We start from the raw sequence: 14,229 nt of genomic DNA, 5'->3' as shown, positions 1-14,229 counted from the left end.
GTCTCATAACGTTCAGTCATGGGTTTATAGAGCAAACAAGGTGCAGCCTGATTACAAGCGTAAATATGTTTTATTTTACTGATGGTGGACCTGAGCCACCACTGGCACATTTCCAGAGACTGCTCCACATATAATGATACTGAGGGCTAATGTGTGTGGGGGCTCAGGGATGGTAGGCAGTGGACCTTACCGCTGCGAGGTAAATGAGGGCATAGGGGGCAATAATTTAAAACTGAAAAAAGTAATTGTTTTGCGTCTATAATCAGCAAAACTGCTCTCGCTGCATCTGATTATATTGTGAAAAATTACATAATTCTGTTCTCAGCGAGGACGGCACAGTGTTGTAGTAGTTAGCAGTCTTGCCACACAGTGAGGTGATACTGGTTCAGCTCAGGCTAAGGACATTCCTGTGTAGAATTTGCTGTCTGGGTGAAAACTTGGGTTTTCTTTTAAGTACTCTGGCTTCCTCTCAAAATCCAAATACAATGTTAAGTTAGTCAGTGACTGTAAATCTCCCCATGCCTAAACCACCCTGTACCCCCAAAACCTTTTGTTTCAAGCCAAGTATAATTTTTTGGTGAATTGCAGGATTTTCTGTTTCCCACACTCTGCAATATTGTTGTTTAAGGCTATTTTTATATCCATAGTCAATAGAATGCATTGTTCTTTTAGTGGTCAAAGGCTCATATTTGGCCGTATGTATATATAGTTTGCAAATGTCAGAGGTCTTGCACTATGCAATGATGCTTATTCAACCATTTTTTTTTTTAAATTCTCGATAACAAAAAAGAATTCCTTTGAAAAATGCTTAAGTGAAATAGTTAACAGTCTCACACTTCACTTATTTTTTTTAATCATGATTGTTTTGCAGTAAAAGGATTTATAAAAGCACTAGTAAGAGGTATCTCTGTGATTCATATGACGCTTGAATAAGCATTATCCCAGATTAACCCTGCCTTATAATACAAGCATAGAAGAATGGCTTTATGTTTACGGTAGGAAGTGAGACTCCTCATTTTTACATTGTATTCATGATTAGTGTGGTCCATTATGTCTAAAATGTGAAGTTTGAAGCTTGAAAATATTTCTTTCATTTTTCTTTTTAATTCTTCGCATACTTATTACACTTTGGCCCCAGCAGGCAACTCTCTATGAAAGCATAAGAAGTCATTAACCTTAATATAAGTACAGTATGTAAACAAGACTTCAGCAAGATGGTTACCATGGAAATGTGAATTACTCCATGATAAAATACCTCTTAAAACATACCAAGCATTGCAGATTGACTGTAAATCACACTATAAAATATTCAAAAGAACGATTTTGCCTTGAAAATATTCGCCTAATCTTCTCCACCATCTCTGCTTTCTTCAAAAAGTGCCTGTCAGTCACGGTCCGGATGCACTGAGTCACACAAAATCACGTCGTGCTGGAGGTTGACTTATATCAGAGGGGGGCTGATTTTAATCCTTTACTCAAGACACCCGTGCAAAAATATGCGGGGAAAAAACATCTGGCTAATGTTTTGTTGGGTCATTTGCAGATGAAGTCGGTGCCAATGCAGTATAGAGAGAGAGAGACAAGATAATGAGACAGCTTGTAAAAAGGTTAGAAACGATGTGCTAAACAAACGATCTCACTATGACACTTGGCAAATGGTGATAATGACTGTCATGCGGATTAGTAATCTCTTGATCTTTCCTGTAGTTACCACCGGAGTTATAAATAAACGTATATGTTTAGATACACTTTGAAGCCAGCATACCTGGAATTTCCACCTCAAGGCTTTCTTATTTTTCACGCTATTTCTTGTAGGCCAGAATGTGCTTTCTCCAGCAGAAGAGTTGTTGCCATACTCACAGATTTTCACAGTCTTTGACATTTGCAATAAATTCTGGCAGCTGTGTGTGTTTTATTATTAATATTTCAATTCACGTCTCACGAAGATGGCTACATCTTGATGGCCTATTGTTCCCTGCTGTATTATGGGCTGTAAATTGTAGGACACTTGAAAAATAAATGATTCCCCAGGTTTTCTCTCTGTGGTTATCAACAGTTACAGCTGTCAAAATGACAGTGCAGTTGACGATGCATATGTGTGTATCTCGGAATGTACTACCTGCTATGATGTGAGGTATATGCATATGGAGTGTTTACAGTATTTAACATGTTTGTGTCCGCTTGTGGCACTGTGGGAAAATAGTTTTTGCTGTTCATTCATACATAAGAGAGTGAGAAACCAGAGATCCTTTTCAATGCTCCACACGAAGGAGCATTAATCCAATTCAAACAGCTCCGAGGAGATGGCCTCTAATAACTTATGGTGACTTCAGAATGTGTTTATGTTTATAACAGTGCACTCAAAGATTAATAACTGCCACCAAATGAGTGATACAACGCCATGTGCAAGAAAACACAACAAGAAACGATTCAAGATATGTAAAGATAAATGAAAGGGAATGTTAGCCAGTGGCATTGTATTTAATTACACATTACTTCTGTCACAGCTTTAGTCATGCTCCTGATTTCCTTATATTCCTCGATTGCCCCAGGCTTTGGTGAAACAGCTTCATCAGGAACATGAGCCAGCAGATTCATAAGTGGCTCGGTCCACCAGGGCTGACATAAACGAACAGCTTAGCTTTGCCTCAAGTAACTGGCTGCTTGCTTGTTTCCTCCTCAAACAGACTATGACACATTAATTCACCTTTACTTTTCTTCTCATCTCTCTGATTTTTGTTCCTGGGCTATGTTTTTTTTTTCCCCCCCAGCATGTCATACACAAGATCCCTCTTGGTTTTGCTCAGCTGCAAAGATTAAATGGGCTCTCTATCGATTGCGCCTTTCTAATGCATTAGCCTCTTTCAAGAAATACCAGAAGCATACCACCACCCAGGATAAAAGAAAAGAGATAGAGGGTGTGTGTGGGGGGGGGGGTTACTCAAAGAATATTGCAACTCACTCTCTTTCCTGAAAAACATGGAGTGAGTAACCAGAGAACAGTACTATCATGCTGTTGAGAGATGGATTTTCAGCAATTGAGCATCGGCAGTGCATTGGTGGTGCCAAGAGCGAGCCAGGGTGTCATCCGGCTCCATCTGGTGTGAGACAGGCCTGCCGAGACTAAGAGGAGGAGCTCGGAGCTTTATTGAGGGAGAATCTATTCCAGAATAGTGATCCAGGTAGCATCCAAAGGAAGATGACGTCAACCTTAGCACCCTCCAACTTGCAGACCAAAGACGGAGCTTGAGGTGGCGGCTTGAAATTCTGCCACGTGCTCACCAGCACAGCTGTAGCCAGACGTAGCTGGCATGGGGGCTATGTGTACGGGATTGAGCAGTGACGAGTCACAGCAGTGGAGCAACAATGGCAAAAAGCTGCTGCTGCGACTCAGAATGCAAATGAAGCCCATCCACAGCTGTAAGGGCGGCTGTGGGCAAAACCAGGCGGAAGCTAGCTGCACACAAACAGAAGGAAGTCTGCAGACACATGCGCGCACACACACACACACACACACACACACACACACACATACACACCTTATATTGTCAATGAAAACATGTAATTGCATCAAAATCACAAAACTGACATCAAAACATCCAATGCCAACAAAATTCAAATGTTTTAACAGGTATATTTCCCCATTCAGAAATATACACATTTATTTTCATTCCTTCCAGGGATATTGCAATGACCTTAATCATTATTGCAGACGTTTCTGCTAATTCAGACAAGACATTCCTTTAACCATAACCTCACCTGCACATTAACCTGTCATGTATCCACCTAAACATTCATTTTTTTCATGAACTAATAACTTTAATGGACCCTTAATGGACCCTTAATGAGTTATGTGGCAGATTTTTGTCACAACAGTAATATATATATATATATATATATATATATGTGTGTGTGTGTGTGTACACACACACACACTATTTGTACTTGCCAACATCGTAGTGCACTGCACCATACCCTCCCTCCTTCTCCCATGCCATCCCTCAGGAGCTCCCTCCTAACCAGGTGTTAGCTGATTTCTGTTCCCTCAGGTAATTCTGTTTTGTTCTTCACAGCACGTACCGCTGCTGTGAATTATCCTGACAGCACTGTACTCCTGGGTTTCTGGCCCTCACCTACTCCCCTGTGCATGCCCCAGACTATTTCCCTTCTCTTTCCTCTGCAACTCCATCCTTTTCTTCCTGCTTGGATTTCCTCCTTTCACCCTCACTTTTCGAAGAGCACTGAACTGGCAGTGCAGTTGTGCAGGATACATTAACCCACACACAAACACACTGAAATAATATGCAAAAATAGAGACAAGTGAATATATATATAAACACACACACACACACACACACACACACACACACACACACACACACACACACACACACACACACACACACACACACACACACACACACACACACACACACACACACACACACACACACACACACACACACACTACACGCCACACACTAACACACACACAAAGAACGACTTATTTTGGATTGCTCATTATGGTTGTGGGTTCGGACAGAGGCTAATTGCCCTCCATTCAGACATTACAATCAACTGGTCTTATTGCTCTGGTTGGGTATATTACTTATTTTGCATGTTTCCACGGAAATATGTCATTATCAGTAGGAAATTAATGTTGGTTGGAAAATTAATAAACTAAACACTGGTGGTACTCTAAAGCCTTTTGCATGCATGCAGAAAAAAAAATCCAAACAAAAGCAGAATGAAATCTTTTATTTAGCTCCACAATGACTTGAGACTTTGTTCAAAATTCACTGAATGCATTTTCAGCACATTATCTCATCTCTTTGATGGAAATGGCATGATTTCAGCTCTTTTCACTGTAAGTTAATGTCCAGATTAACAACAGTGGCAGTCATTTTCACGCTCTCGTCAAACTCAGTTTTTTCTCATTAGACCTACTTTTCAAGTGTGTAGTAAATGTCCATTGGCAGCTTGTATTGCATGGTCATCCGTTACACACACACACACACACACGTGCGTGCACACACACACACTGCCCAAAACACTCAACGGACTTTTTGATGCCTCATTCCTTTTGACTCCACTTTATAGCCAATGGTTCTATCAAAAATAACTGCTCCCATGCTATTACACTTTGTCTCCTGTCACTATCGGTCGGTAATTGCTGTTTTTATTGTGGCCTCTTAGAGGCTCAAGAGTAAACTATAGGGTAAGCCTCACCGCTGGGCTGCAAGCTTAGCCACTTGGCTGGAAATATTTGTTCAGTCTCACAGCATCTGATAAACATTGATCCCATCAAAAGAAAAAATACAGAAAAACAATATATTCAAAGTTATGACAGATTGTATTTTTTATTTTGTATTTCAGATTCAATTACAAGGTCTTGATGGAAAAAACTAAGGAAACAAATGAGTTAAATGACAACACTAATGTATTTTAAATTCATGTGGCTGCCATTGTTCTACTCAGGACTAAAAGTAGACATTTTCTCTGGCTTTAACATTACATATTTGTGTTCATTAATATCTGCCCCCTCTATAAAAAGGTGAATCTAAATCTCAAAGAGGATGACTCAGGAAAAATGATAAAATCTTCCTTCTTCTCGCAAATCATCCTCTTCATTAGCAATTGTGAAAAAACTTTTAATGATTGCTAATGAGATTTCTTCATCAACACAAATGCGTCATTCTAAGTTTATTCATTGTTTATTTATGAATTTCTGATTAGTGTATTTTAAGGATTTGCTTTGATTTTTCTTTTTTACGTATGTTTTGCTAATTCTGTAATGTCATACTTTACTTGTTGTGTTTGTGTCCTATTTGTTCCTCGTCTGTGTTCTCCAGTACGTATGAGAGGTATTTGTTGTTGTGCCTTTTAATAATACTTTAAGCTGTTGTACAACCACTTAGTTTTTTCTAAACTTAAGTTTTTTTTTCAGTTTTACTGTATTTTGTACAATCTATTTAAGCATTATGTGTGAAAACAGTGGCATAAGTTCAACTAAATTATGATTTAAACTATGAGGAAATTGTTTTGACATGAGGGCAAGATTGTTATAACACAGGTGGTTATGTTAGGAAGTTAGTATTATGTGACCTTATGTAACAGCATATTTCCTACAAATGGTGAAAAAAATATGTATTCAAAAGACAAAGGATAATAGATAGATACATACATAGATCATTTTCATATCTTCATATTGAATACAAAAAACACAAAATGATCAAAAGTGATGATTAACTATCTTTTTGTGTGGTAGATATTAGAAAAGCTCAGTTCAGAACACAGCAGACGTACAACTAAAGTTTTAATGTTACTGGGCTGGCTGTGCTTCTTAAATGTTGACATAAAGAGGAAATGGGCTGCAAAATGTGCAAATTCTGGCCAGTAAAACAAGCATACCCATAAGAAAATACAATCTTAGAAGGACTTACTGGTCTGCGCAGGAATTTAGAATAGTTACATACATACTGCAAGAGAGACATTGCAGGTAATAGTAGACAGTAACATTACAGCATCAATAGTGATGATTACTGTGGTCACTGTTCTCGAAAGCCTTGAACAAACATAATACCCCAACTTATCAAAACAGCTGACAGTGAGAGGATTGGAGATACAATTTAACTGACAGCAAAGTCCAGGATTGTAGGCATGAAAAGGGAATCAACATTTGGTCTCAGACACTATCCACAACCAGGGGCAGACCACTTTGTTTAAGGCAAAGAAATCCAGAGATGATGTGCCAATGAAAATATGCTGATCTCTTCACATGCGCCACCCTAACAGGGAAAAATTATTTAAGAATTAACAAAAATTAAATTAAATTTGAACACTTAAAAACGTTTTCAAATTCAGATTCAAATCCGATTCCGATTCAAATCAGTAACATTGCAAAACGTAGAACAAGGGGTTTATTGATTGTATAATAAGCCTAGGTCTCATTTCATTGTGAAAGTGGTCACTTTCACGTTGTTTTTTCAGACACGTTATTGTACTGATCCAGCTCCCAAATCAAGATTTATGTTAAACAACTTCCACAAGGAACTAATATGTGGTTTGATAAGTTGTACTTTTCTGCATTGGAAAAATTCCAAGCAAATTCCAACATCAATGGCCCATATGGTAAAGTAATCACCAGTAATCAATTAATCAATTAATTTTTTGAACTTTGAAAAGTGATTCTACCCCGTTATCATGCATCTTGAATCCTGAACAAGACATAACTGGTACAGAAGATGGATTGATGTTATTATGCAAATTGGAAACTGTATTAACGTTTTATTTAAGGTCACTTGCAGTCTGAGGGGAAGACAGGATGGAGCGGCTCTGCTCATCCGTCACTCTATTCGTTAGTAATGGTTTGGCATCAACAAATTTATAAATGCTTCAGCAAAAACATAGCAAGAACAAAACTTCTCGGACAAAAAAATGCTGACATTTCAGACCTCATGCAATGAAAGATGGCATTTTGGATACTGTCTGACTTTTAAAATACATTGTAAGTAACTTCAAAAAAATACACGAGGTGACCATTTAAACAATGCCGATTGTAGGAATAGGATTGTAATTAAGAAGTTTACTACATATTAAGGTGTTTAGTGTTGTGTAACTTACAAATGTAAAATGTATATTACTGAATTAAAAACAACAATAAACTGGAACTGGATTTCCTCTGTGCCCTAAGAAGCCCCATGATGTTGCTTGGATCATGCTTGGATCAACTGCAACTGTGATATTCCATCTGTTGCTTATAAAAAGTATATTACTGTTGGTGGATATTGGCTGTTTGGGATGAATTGGTATTTTAAGCTTCTCTTTTAAAGCAGTGACAGAACTGCCCACAAATCTGTCAAATTACCAGTGCACAGGGTGTATTTAGGGGAGTCTACAGGGTCTTGGCAAGCGTGTGTGTGTGTGTGTGTGTGTGTGTGTGTGTGTGTGTGTGTGTGTGTGTGTGTGTGTGTGTGTGTGTGTGTGTGTGTGTGTGTGTGTGTGTGTGTGTGTGTGTGTGTGTGTGTGTGTGTGTCCACCGAAAAAGGAAGTAACAGTTTAACTACGATATTGATTTCAAGAGTGCTCAGGGGTGTAGGCGTCAGTTCGAGGAAAATAGGGGGTAAAAGAAAGCGGAGTGGGGCTCGTCCCGGGTTTTAGCACGCTCGGCTTTCCTCCCCAGCCATGCTTGATTCAATGGTAAAGATCTGTGGCTGCCCATTGAAGTTGTGCAACTGCTGCATTGAGTACTGTATGGCTCCGTGCACTCTGCAGTGCTCTATTGATTGATGTGTGAAGAGGGATTAGTAGGTGGGAGGGAGACGAGGGGATGGAGTGAGATGGTGGATGGGAGGGAGAGACCAGAGGCAGAATGTCTACAATGAAAAAGGGGCGGCAGATGTCACATTTATGGTAAGGCCAAGTTGAACCCCTGAGGGTGATGACCTGATTTCATGTAAATGCTGATTATTTTGGCATGCTTGTGAAAACGGTCTGTGTTAGCAAATACATGATAGTGGTTGGGATACTGAGACCCGATACGAACAGTCTATGACCTTGAATAATAAGCAGCTAAATGTCCAACCAATCCTCTTGATCCCTGAGTACAAGCTCACCAGACAGCATCATGTCAAAACAACCCACAGTCACGTAAACACTCATTTTAGCCATTCCAAAGCGTACCCCCAACAGGAAAAAACAGATTTGGTCTGAGAGAACAGGGGGGGGGGGGGTTGGGGGGGATGACATTACCAGACAGATTCAAAACAATTCATTCACCGTGACTTCTCTGACATTTCTTAGATTTCCTGTCAAGTGGAATCCTACCGACATCCATTTTGCTTCACCAGCAATTGTGAAAAGTGAGAGACCTGCATATCCATCTTGTTTTGCTGTTTGAGAGAGGCATCCAGGTGGTTTCTCGCCACTTGCCCATCACTCTCTCCTTGCTCTCCTGTTGCTTTGTCCCTGACAGGTGGTGCTGAGGGTGGAAGCAGCCAGGAGGGTAGTCAGGGATTTCATTGATAGGTAGTACAGGGCCTGAATAGGTAGTAGAGAAAAGGAAAAGAGAAGATTGAGGAGGAGAGCCTGATAACAGAATTTCATATTTTTTTTATTCTGCAGAGCAGGCTGGGAAGTCGGACTTGGGCTGTCTGGTGTTAATAGGATCAGACGATGAAGAGAAAGGGATATCTGTGCCAGTTAATGTTTAATCTCGCATCCCTAACCTCTTGCCTCCAGCCTGCGGCTCCTGGCATCTGATAATCCTTGGGCTGCCGCTCCTCATCATCAAGGTGTCGAAAGGAAGTGCCTTTGTAAATATTTAATTGGCTGCAGCATGCCGTTGTTAATTATGCGGATGTGACTTTTCTTTGCTTTGCTCTCTGCCCCAGTGTTTCTCGCCACTTCATATTTCTCTGCTGCCATTATCACAACTGCGACATTACCACCACAGCTACTATTGCTGCAGTAACAGTTGCTGCATCTTTGATTCCATATTCCACTACTCACTGCTTTGGCTCGTTCTCAATGACTTTCCCTCTCAGGACCTCACCTCAGTTATCTATCTCTTGCCTCACCCTTGCTCCCTGCGTTAAACCACTCTCCTTTTTTTTTTTTTTTTTTTTTTCAGTTTCAAAACCAAAGCAGCCCCTGTTAAAACGGATTATCATTACAGGTTTCATTATAGCCACTGCTGTTATCCGTCTGAATGCCAGTCATGCTTTCAGAAGTAGCTTCCCCTCCACTCTGTGTTTATTTGATCGTCAAGGGCAATGCGAACGAGATGAACAGTACAAAGACAGCCTTTCAAGGACACTGCAGGCTAAAGTTGTACAGCTCAATAGAGCTCTACTCATAAGTGTCTGCCAGTAGCAAGTGCAATTACAAACAGGCGCATGTAAAAGTCAAGAGAATACAAATCACATAATAGATGTCTCGTGGGTACTGAGCAAGCAGCCTCGCAATGCTTTCACAGACAAAAGACACAATGCAGGAGAGCGCAGAAACAAAAACACTGGACCGCAAGTGGAGGGAATTATGTGAATGTCTACATTTGGGCCAGCATTCGATAAGTCTTATCCACAGATGAGCAAAAAGTAGTTCTGTTGTTGTAAGGTGCACAATAACAGAAGAGAGTCACAAAAAAGTACAGTATCTGCAAATTAATAATTGCCTGCCTAATGTATTCCTGTGTGTAATACCTCAGTCATACCTCTAAAATTTTATTCTTTGCAAATGTCAGCTCGAGCGCAATACTGTGTGCAGACAAAAGCTTGAGGGAGTCATTTGGGCAGCATTCAAGGTCTGGTGGGAAGGTGGGGGTTCCTTTTGTGTGTGAGGCAGGTCATAGCAAGGACAAGAGATACCCGTCGCCAGACCAGACTGTATCTGCTGTGGACAGCAGTGAGCAGTGAAACTCAATATGCCAGTGGCCACACTAACGTTGGGGGCCACAACACCCTTTCACAAACAACAGTGTCCAGAACTGGCTCTCCATTTTTCTCTCCTGTCTTTGTTGTAGTGTACTAAAGCCTTGAAGACAAAAAGCTTTTGGTGTGTCTGTTTCCACATTTATAGTCTGCAGGGTAGTCGATGGCTTGAGCTTCCCTGTTGGCAAACGCTTCCCCTTCAGGAGTGTCAATGCTCAGAACTCCTGAATCATCCCGGTGGGCGCAGTTCATCAGTCTGCACGCCGAGCCCCAGGAGGCAGCAGGGAGGGGGAAGAATGTGAGATGGGGATCAATACAGCTCGAACGCAACTCTCGAAATTCAAAGTGATGTCTGGAGAACTGGGCATTCTGTGGCACGCTGGGTGAAGCATTATGGCCTCATTATTGCGCCGTTTGATCAAGTCCCTCGTATCTGGCTGGGAACATTTGCATTAATTGCCAGAAAGCAGTAGCGTGCGGTGGTGTTTCAGTCAGGGCCAGCAACCCCCCCCCCCCCCCACCTTCCGAAAACAATATTGTTGCCTATGCCAATACAGCTAATGCAGCTAATGTGCGGGTACATTGTGACATTATGTCGTACAGTAAATACACAATCCCAATCCAATGCAAGGCCACTATTGTGCATCAGTACTTAATCCACACCAACATGACAGCTGAGTTGGTCTTATGGTCTGAGTTCGCTCATCCATTTTTGGTGTCGGTCTTCTACTCGCAATTTCCATCGATCTTGATCTTGCTGTTAAATTAACCGCCATCACCTCCAGATTAGCGGCTGCCCATGGGCCAATCAGTCAAGCTCATTTCAATGACACCAAGACCAGCACAAGAAACTCCGCTTGCCATAGGGCGTTCTGTCAATAACGCATTTAGAGGGCATAGGAGATTTTAACTCTACAAAATATAACCATTCATTTTCTGGATAAAGTTGCATACTGAACAAGCAACCGAATTGATTCCAGACACAGATTTCAGAATCACTTTTTAATGTTAAAAAAAAAGAAATTCCATTTTTGACAGGGCTAACAGTGCTAGCCTTGCTGTCTCTGACGGCACACCCCTGCCAGAAAGCAATAAATGGTTAGTGGGAGGTACATGCTGTCATTCAGCCAAATAATGTTTGCATTCTGGTTTTACACCCAACACTCGGTACTGCTTTATTGTCTTTTAACCATAGCAGTAATAACCATTTATCTCTATAAATAAAAAGGTATTACAGCATTTTGTTTGAAAGCCCTGGCCAGTTTTCTCACCGGCAACGTACAATCTACACACAGATACATTGCAGGATTTTTGGCTCCCAATCTTACTGCTAATAGAAAATATATATAAAAAAAACAAAAAACTGTCAGATGAGATAATACCTCACACAGCATCCCCCAAAAAGCATGTCTATTATGTGATAATATTAGAACAATATGATCAAAGTAATACAATATTTTTCTCCCATATTTGTGTGTCTTCATTATTATTTCAATAGATTTTTTTTCCACTCTATCTCATCTATAAATATACATGAAGCTGTGCAGTCAGTTGACATGCCTTTGGGCATGGATTTTATGTATCATAGTTTGCCTTCATTTTTCTGATATCATCCTTAAATCAAAACAGTATTCCACCTGTCAAGCGAGTAATTGCAGCATTGCTTCCCACACAGTGCTTTGCTTTGCAAGCAAAGGAGAGAAACAGGAGAGGAAATGCTCGCACTGCCCCGAGGGCACTTTGCTCTGAGGACAGAGTTGGCCTCCTGTCGCTCAAAAGACAGATGCTGGTCTTGTTATACTGATCCATTCAAAGTGGGTTGATCAAGGACGGGACATGCTGCATCAAGTGTGTCGATAGTGTGCAGCGATGTGTTTCTCTCTCTCTCTGTCTTGCTTGTGTCTGAATGGAATCATATATGTATTTACCACATCGAAAAGCAAACTAAATCATTTCTATTTGTTGTCATATTAAATTCCTGCATCAGTCGCATGTTTGACTAACGCATCAGCGATTTGTCTTGTGATTCGGTATTGGGGGAATAGGTGTGGGCTGGATGTGTTGACCCGGTTCTCACATCGCACGTTGCCTGTGAGTGGAGGCTTGGTGATGCAGGTTTTAGAATACAAGGTGCCAATCGAACTGTGAAAATGGGAATTGAGTAGGGAAATGGGAATTGCTCCCCATTGGTTTGTAACCTTTGCAATGTTGTTTGGAGTATTCACCATATGCATACATCATTCATTCAATCAAAATGACTGCATGGGTCCCTGTGGGTACATTGTCTGATAGGGAGAATGTATTTCCGTCTGTGTATGTGTCAGTATAATTGCATATGTGGGATAGTTTATTTATGAAACCCATCTTGGAGCCTCAACCTCTGGAACTGAATTGAATTAACCTAAATAAAGTCTAGTCTGTAGAGTACACAGCTTTCGAAAGGACTGGGGCCGAGAATGATCTGCGACAGGAAGCAATTCTATGCAACATTACTCCATAAGAAAAACCACAGATGAACTAAAGCTTGTTACAGTTTTTTTAATATTGACCACAATGTCTAATGTCCCTCGCACCTCCCCTAAGACTTTCAGTGGGTGAGAGAGAGAGAGAGAGAGAGAGAGAGTTTGTTCCTCCTTGGCCAGCCTGGATAGCACAGCAGCTGCAACCATTAATGCGATTACAGCTTTTAGCAGGAGATTTTCAGAGCCAGTTTTCTTTTGAGGCATCATTAGTTTGTCCTCTTTTCTTGTTCCTTGTCAGAATGTCAGCAAACAAATGTGCACGTTTACGCTCAGGAGCAGCAGTTACCTAGGCATATTAAGTGCTCATATATGCCAGGATTGACGGTGCACACATACAATTGTATACACATGAATATATGCATACACGGGAATGAATATATTCTGTCTATCATCACACAGCCACAGAGAAAAGGTAAACCATGCTCAAATTTACAAAAACAGCAACACTGGCATGAAAACAGGCATAATTAGTCTTTATTTAAGAGATAAATTACTATTTAATGTAGTTGGCAAGACTTTCTGCTATGCATTTGAAAATCTTTTGATTAGTCATCCATAATGTGAATTACAATTCATAAGTCTATCTCATTATTCTCTGTAATCAAATCATGATTCCACAAAGACTCTCCTTTAATTTAAAACTCACATTTCTCATCCATTTAGTGGTGTGTTTTTTGGGTCTCATCTCTTCACATTTTCTCATATGGCATGCTTAACATATCTTTGTCTTTGTGCTGCTCTATAATACACATTGAGATGCTGCTTAGCACCTGACTGCAGCAGCTTTGTTTCATAAAGTCACCATTTATTAAACCTCTCGGCCAGACAGCAGCAAAGGCCTGTTGGAATATTGGGGTCATATTTCAGGCAAAGTGAAGAAAGGGTGGAGAGTGCACACCAGCTGAGGTATTGGGTGCCATGCTGTGTATTGGCAGAGTTCAGACGAACAGAGCCAAATGTCTTACTGGGAAGCGGCCCGCCTCAGCAGGCAATATTAATGCCAGCATATAAGTTCTTTGGTTATCTTTGTCTTCAGTCCAGGGCAAGTTGACCAAAATGGCTTCAAACTGTTTTCCAAGTATATTTCCTCTCACCTGAGTGTGTCAGATACTCGCAGCTGCCAAGTTTGTGTTTTGTCGTCCGGTAATGACTCTCAGGATGTGTGTCTGCTCTTGTGTGAGTTTGTAATGTATGTTTGTGCCTTTGTAAGCATAGAGTTTTCACTGTGTGTGTGTGTGTGTGTGTGTGTGTGTGTGTGTGTGTGTGTGTGTGTGTGT

The 14,229-nt window shown here is 40.7% G+C and overlaps 1 protein-coding gene across 1 annotated transcript in view; it reads left to right on the top strand.

Moving 5' to 3' along the window:
- Positions 1 to 14,229, top strand: part of iglon5 (IgLON family member 5) — a 107,278-nt gene that overhangs the window by 68,564 nt on the left and 24,485 nt on the right. The window lies entirely within an intron of this gene.

This window comes from Blennius ocellaris (assembly GCF_963422515.1).
Source record: "Blennius ocellaris genome assembly, chromosome: 8".
NCBI lineage: Eukaryota > Metazoa > Chordata > Actinopteri > Blenniiformes > Blenniidae > Blennius > Blennius ocellaris.
The sequence above is the reverse complement of the archived record's forward strand: the minus strand, read 5'-3'. Positions and strand labels throughout refer to the sequence as shown.